The sequence below is a fragment of the Tenrec ecaudatus genome, chromosome 4, assembly GCF_050624435.1.
Source record: "Tenrec ecaudatus isolate mTenEca1 chromosome 4, mTenEca1.hap1, whole genome shotgun sequence".
NCBI lineage: Eukaryota > Metazoa > Chordata > Mammalia > Afrosoricida > Tenrecidae > Tenrec > Tenrec ecaudatus.
In genome coordinates, this window is record NC_134533.1 from 150,721,505 (window position 1) to 150,728,473 (window position 6,969).

At 40.4% G+C, this 6,969-nt stretch overlaps 1 non-coding gene across 1 annotated transcript; it reads left to right on the forward strand.

Moving 5' to 3' along the window:
• Window positions 1–6,157: 6,157 nt before the first annotated feature.
• LOC142447481 (U6 spliceosomal RNA) lies at window positions 6,158–6,263 on the forward strand. Its single transcript, XR_012784180.1, has one exon. It is a non-coding gene; the product is annotated as a U6 spliceosomal RNA (small nuclear RNA).
• The last annotated feature ends 706 nt before the right edge of the window (window positions 6,264–6,969 follow it).

Genomic DNA, 6,969 nt, shown 5'->3' on the forward strand with positions numbered 1-6,969 from the left:
TTTCATTTATGTGGGTTGGCGTTAGACTTTGGCACAGTAGTGGCATGCACCTTAATGATAAAGGGTTTTTTCTTTATTTTGTGTGTGATTTTTGTTGTTGTTTTGAGCTTCTGTGGAATTGCCCCTGACTCACGGAAGCCTCGTGAAAATGGAATGAAATGCTGCCCGGTCCTGGCCATCCTCACGATCAGTTGTCGTTAAAGCCACTATGCTCCACAGAGTTTTCCCTGGCTGAATTTTGGAAGTAAATTGCAAGGCTTTTATTTATAGTTTGTCTTCATCTGGAAGCTCCGATGAAACTTATTCAGCATCAGAATAACCACAGTCTCCACTGTGAGATAGTGATGATCACACATGAGGGGTATTGGATGGAATGCAAACCCGAGTCTCCTTCACGAAAGGCAAGAATCCTACCTCTGGCCCACCATTGCCCACACTTTCATTGAATGCCTCCTAGTCCAGCCTCTGAAGTGTGGGGATGGACAATCAAAGAACACACAGCTAGCTGAGAGGTAGACACCTGCAAGAAAGTGTAATACGAATCCACTAGGGATGGTCCTCCATAATGGGTACCAATTCGATGTACCTGGTGCCATAATGAAAGCAAATGTAAGGGCTGTGGGAATTCAGAACCAGAAACAAGGAACTATTCTTTGTTTGGAACTTGGGTGAAGAAACTTCCCAGCAAGCTGTTGACTTCAGAACTTATATTTGAACTGGCCTTGAGACTGCGCCAGGGGTTACTAGAAAAGGGTATTCAAAGCAGGCAGAGGAGGCAGAGGAGATTGGCAAACAGAGGCTCAGAGGAGGAAAACTTGGGAAAGGTGATTGACTGACGAGGGTAGGATCAAGGGCATGGAGAGATTCTGGTAGCATTAGGGAAGGAGTAGCAAAGACTGGCAAGGACGTAATTGTAAAGTGTCTGTTGGCCAAAGAATAAAGTATGTGACCCTGGAAGTAATCAGGAAATTGTTAGAAAGGAGTCTTATGTTAATTTTAGAGACTTTTCATGATAACAACCTCCTGATGGAAAAGATGCTACTCTCCTGCTTAGCATGAATGGATTTGGTATAGCGTGTTCAGTTAATACAATAAACTGCCATAAGAGATTAGGTAGGACATCCGTTTCTTTGGTTTAGGTCAGACGTAGTCTATCTCATGACTGTATTACCAAGTGATTAAAATATATTCTTTATCAATTATGCCTAACTTCTTGAGAGAAGCTATAAGTAAAATTGAGAAGGGAAGAGAGGCTAGGCAACTAAACACTTTGGGGACTGTCTTGCCATATTGAACAGAAATACCGGAAGTAGGTGGTTTTAGCAAATAGAACTTTATTTTCTCATAGTTTGTTGTTGTGGGTGTTAGGTACCATTGAGTCAGCTCTGACTCATAGCAACCCATAGCTACTCAGAGAGGTGTACCACACAGAACATAATTGTGTCAGTCTGGGTTGACTAGAGAAACAAATTCACATACACTCATATGTGTATTAAAAAAGAGCTTTATATCAAAGAGTAATTGAGTATTAGGAAAAATCCCAGCCCAGGCCAGATAATGTCTATAAATCTGATATTAGTCCTTATGTCCAGTAACAGTCTATAAATTCCTCTTCAGATTCATGCAGCACATGCAATGACACCGAATGCAGGGAGATCACAGGCCAGTGGGTGGAAAGCCTTGTGGATCCAGTGGTGATGGAAGCATCGCAGCGCTGGAGTGCATATCCGCTGGCTCCTCCAGCTCCAAGGCTCTGCCTACATCAATGTAGCTCCATGTGGCTTGTCAGCAGGAATGTCTCACAAGGAAGAGTTTGTGTCCTGCCTCTAGGGAGGAAGACAGTAGTTCTCAGAATCCTCAGGAGAAGGCCATGCCCACACGGAGGCCTCACTAGCTATGACCTGATTGACAGGCTAGGCTCCACCCCTTTGTTCAAGTCAGCAGGAAATGATGTAACTGCCACAACAATACCACCCAGACCTGCACCATCCTCACAATTATCCTCAGGCTTGAGCCCATTTTTGCAGCCCTTGTGTCCATCTATCTTGTCTAAGGGCTTCCTCCTTTTGGCTGCCCCTCTACTTTAGCAAGCATGATATCCCACAGGGACTGGTCTCTCCTGACAACGTGGTCAACGTGCACAAATAAAACGGGAAATTTTTATCAAAGCTCTGTATTTAAAAATTTCTTTTTACAAAACAACCTTATCACCTTCAAAGGACTCTCCATTACACAATACATGCGTCAAATCTGTTATTCTATTCTTGGAAACATTTTTCACACTCATGTGCTTGGACAGCTTGACAGCACCTCCCTCATTTATTTCTTCACCTCTTCTATGTCATAGAATGCTGTCCTTTCATGTCTCTCTGTATTTGCAGAAACAAAAAGAAATGGCATGGAGCAAGGCCAAGTGGGGCAACAGAGGCATTCTGTTTTCTGCCAAAAAAACTGGAGCACTGAGATGACTGCGTGAGCAGGTGCATTGTCGTGGTGACAAACCAGTCCCCTGTCTGCCACAAATCAGGCCTTTATTGTCACACACAATTACACAATCTTTTCAGAGCCTCTAAATAGAAAGCTTGATTAACAGTCTGACCTTGTGGAATGCATTGGAAGTTCTCCAAATGCACTACGGCTCAACATTTTCATCCATTTGGAAAGTTGACGGATGTCTAGAATGAGGTTTTTCATCAATCGACATTTCACCTTTTTTGAAACAAGAAAATTACTCATACACTTGAGGCTTTTCCCATAGCGCTGTCCTAGTAAATTGTGTTCAATATCGCAACCGTTTCTGCAGCATTTTTCCCTAGCAGGAAAGAAATTTTCACAGCCACGCTGTTTTTAAAAATCAGAGATCACAAAAAAAACAAGGTTCGAGTGAAACCACTTTTACAGAAAAATTCAATACAACCAGAGAGAACGTTCCCAGGATGCCACTGGCTGCACTAACTCAGAGCAAGTTGCTCAATGCTCACCTAATAGCAAAAATGCTTACTATGAAAGCTTGCCCAGGGGAGCTTTTTTTTTTTGGGGGGGGGTGGTACACCCTCATATATGAAATGAAGCCTCCCCATCCATTACGAGTTATTCTGGCTGTACTTCTTCCAAGAAAGATTTGTTGATTCTCTTAGCAGCCCATGGCATTTTCAATAATCTTTTTCATCATCCATAATTCTAATATGATCCAATGTTCAACTAATCCAATGTTCAACTTTCAAATGCATATGAGGCAATTGAAAATAGCATGACTTAAAAAAAAAAAAAGAAAATACCATGACTCAGGTCAGACATACATTCGTCACCAAAGAAACCTCCTTGGTTTTCAGTACTTTAAAGAGGTCTTGTGCAGCAAATTTGTCAATGCAATGCGTCCTCTGATCTGTTCACTGCTGTTTCCATGAACATCAATTGTAGACCCAAGCAAGCCAACTTCAATCTTTTCTCCATTTATCATGACCTTACTTTTGGTCCAGTTGTAAGAATTTTGATCTTCTTTACATTGAGTGTAATCCATACTGAAGGCTCCCAACCTTGATCTTCATCAGCCAGTGCTTCAAGTCCTCCCTACTTTCAACAAGCAAGGATGTGTCATCTGTGTATTTCAGGCTGTTAACAAGCCTTCCTCCAATCCTGATGCCACATTCTTCTTCATATCATGCAGCTTCTTTGATTATTTGCTGAGCGTACAGATGGAATAAATTTAGTGAGAGGGCACAACCCTGTTGCACAACTTTCCTGATTTTAAACAATGATGTGTGCCCTCACTTTGTTCTCATAAATGCCTCCTGATCCACGTACAGGTTCCACATAGCACAATTAGGTGTTCTGGGATTCCCAGCATTCTCAAGACTATCCATTGTTTGTTACGATCAACACAGTCAAATGCCTTTGCATAGACAACTGCATAGACAACGAAGGATAAATAAACACCTTTCCAGTATACTCTTTGAGTCAAGATCCATCCGACATCAGCAATGCTATCCTTGTTTTGTGACCTCTTGTGAATTCAGCCTGAACCTCTGTCGGCTACCTGTCCGTGTACACTTTTGTTAGATGATCCTCTAACAGGTGATCAGTAAAAGCTCACCACTTGTCTGTTAGTTTGTTATACTATGGTTGGTGGCTTGTGTTTTGCTGTGATTCTGGAAGCTAGATCACTGGTATTACAAATGATAGCAGGGTCACTGAAAGTGAACAGATTTCTGTGGCACTTACAGACAAAGAACAGACTGAAGAAGGAATCAACAATCCTCTTCTACTGAAAGCTTCACGCAGAGTACTGAAATTATCTCACAGTATAGAAAATGAAAAGTCCAAACAACTCAGGGGCAGCTACAATATAAGATTTACTTCCTTTGCCAACTCTGTAGAAAGGTCCTTGCCATCAATTGTCTCCTGAGTCTAGGAGTTTCTCAAGGCAGGGACCCCAAGTCCAAAGGATGAGCTCCACTCCCAGCTCTTCTTCCTGGATGACAGAAGATCCCTCTTTTTCTGTTGGCTTGTCACTTATCTCTTATAAGACAAGTGTTATAGGACACACCTCAGGGGAAACTCCCTTACCTCAAATCAGACCTGTGATCCCATTAAGGGTGTTGCATCCCACCCTAATCCCCTTAGAACTCATTGGCTGATCACATAAAATCATATCATGGGGAATTTTATATCATTACATAACTCAAACCACTGAGAAATATGGCTTATGTAAATTGACAGTATTTTTGGAAAGATAATTCAATTCACAACCAGGATCAAAAAGAAATCTGTAGCAAGAGGTGTACTCTAGTAAATATTTCTCCACAAGATGATTCAACTTTTCCAGCATCCAAGAAACATCCAAGTCCACTCATGCACTTTGAGTCAGTCCTGCTTTGGGGAGTTTCTCGGGCCTGTTGGAACTGTCTGATCCTCTCTAAGGAGACCAAGTACTCAACAGAAAGAAGAAACATCAATTGACTAACCATCTCTTCACTACTCTTGAGTGGAACAAGAAGAACTGAGATTTTTCACACTCTCCACTCACTTATAAAGTCAGAAAACAATAAAAGAAACTGCCGTGTTTGTATTGGTCACAGGCAATACACCGGTGCCTTGCCAATGGCTATTAAAAAACCATCTGTCATTTTGTTTTTGTTGGAATGAAGACACACAATTTCTTAATTCTACTTCAACCATGGGTTTATTTCACTGTCACTTACCAATAAATGATTCAGACACTAGTGTCTCATCACAGTGGGAGTAAGATGACAATACATGCTAATTTGAACAAAATGAACATTTAAATGTGCAGAACATTTAAATCACAGAGTGACTGAATACAAAGTGAAGAGTTCATTTCTATCACATATAATAAGAACTCATAATTCTATTTTATGGAAATTCATTAATAAAATATTTCTATGAAATCTGGTAAATAAACAGTGTACATGTTGATTTATTGTTGTAGTAGAGACTTCAAATCCTACTGTAGCAATTTTGAGAGAAGCATAGTTATTTTATACTGTATACATTAATGATATTGAACTGTTTGCATATTTACAAGTTACATTATAAGAGACATAATATGACCGACCATGTATTTAAGATAGCCTATTTTAACAGGGTTCCTATTGTTATGGAACTAATTCTGTCTTCCAAAAAAATATGTTCTAACAATCAGACCTGTGATAATGATTCAATTTGGGATTTCATTTTCTTTGCTATGTTAAAAAAAAAAGCCAAAAACAGCACTATCACCAAGTCAATTCTGAGTCATAGTGAAATGAAAATCCTCACAACTGAACCAATAGAAAACATCATGATAAATGTAGAAAGATTGAAGTTGCCAAGAATTTCATTTGCTTGAATCCACAAAAATCAATGCTCATGGAATCAGCAGTCAAAAATCACACAATGTAATGCATTGGGCAAATACATTGCACAAGGTGTGCTTGTTTATAGTGTTGAAAAGCAAGAATGTCATTTTAAGGACCAAAGTGCACCTGACTCAAGCCATGTGAAAGTTGGATAAGGAACATGCATGTGAAAGTTGGATAAGGAACAAGGAAGATAAAAGGAGAATTGATACATTTTAGTTATGGCATACAAAGAACATTAAAGGTATCATGGACTGCCAAAAGATCAAACAAATCAGTCTTGTAAGAAGTACAGTCAGGTGCTCACTTCTACGCACATACAGTAAAATTGGAACGATACAGAGAAGACTAGCATGGCCCCTGTGCAAGGATGATATGCAAATTTGAGAATCGTTCCATATTTGAAAAAAAAAGTAAGGAAGGCAAGACTTTGTTTCATGTACTTTTCACGTTATCAGAAGAGGTCAGTCCCTGGAAAGGGACCCCACGTTTGGTCAGTAAAGGAGAGGAAGTCCCTCAGTGAGATGGATGGAGGCAAAGGCAGTAACAATATGCTCAAATAAAGCAGTTGTGGAGATCGTGCCGCACAGGGCAGGGTTTTGTTCGACTGTAAGAGTCACTACGATGTGGAACGAACTGAACAGCACCTAGCAACAGTAACAGCGTTTGTGGCATGATGGTAAGTCAAAAAGTATGGCTGTAAAATCATAAAACTTTAAAAAATATATCGAAAGTGAAGCTAATGACCTAAACATCCCACTTCTAAAGGTAATATTTGCTTTCGGACAACCGAACCCTGAAGAAGGTTGTGCTCATCCCTTTATATCGCATCAAAACAGCAGTTTTATCATCTTTAAGGAGCTCAACTCGTGTTCTTTTCATTTTTGCTTTGACGTTATGGAACACAGAAAATTATGGAGGAGAGATAAGACTAGTAGGCGAATGGAGTAAGGTTTCTCAGTGAAATTCCCGTTGGTCAGTCCTCGCCACCCATGATGAATAAGTAGGTGCGTCATCATCATGGGGAAAAATGCCTTTGGCACAACTTCCCTGACCTTTTGCTCATCAGTGCAGTCTTCCACTTCCGTAACACTTCACAGGATGCCCTGTG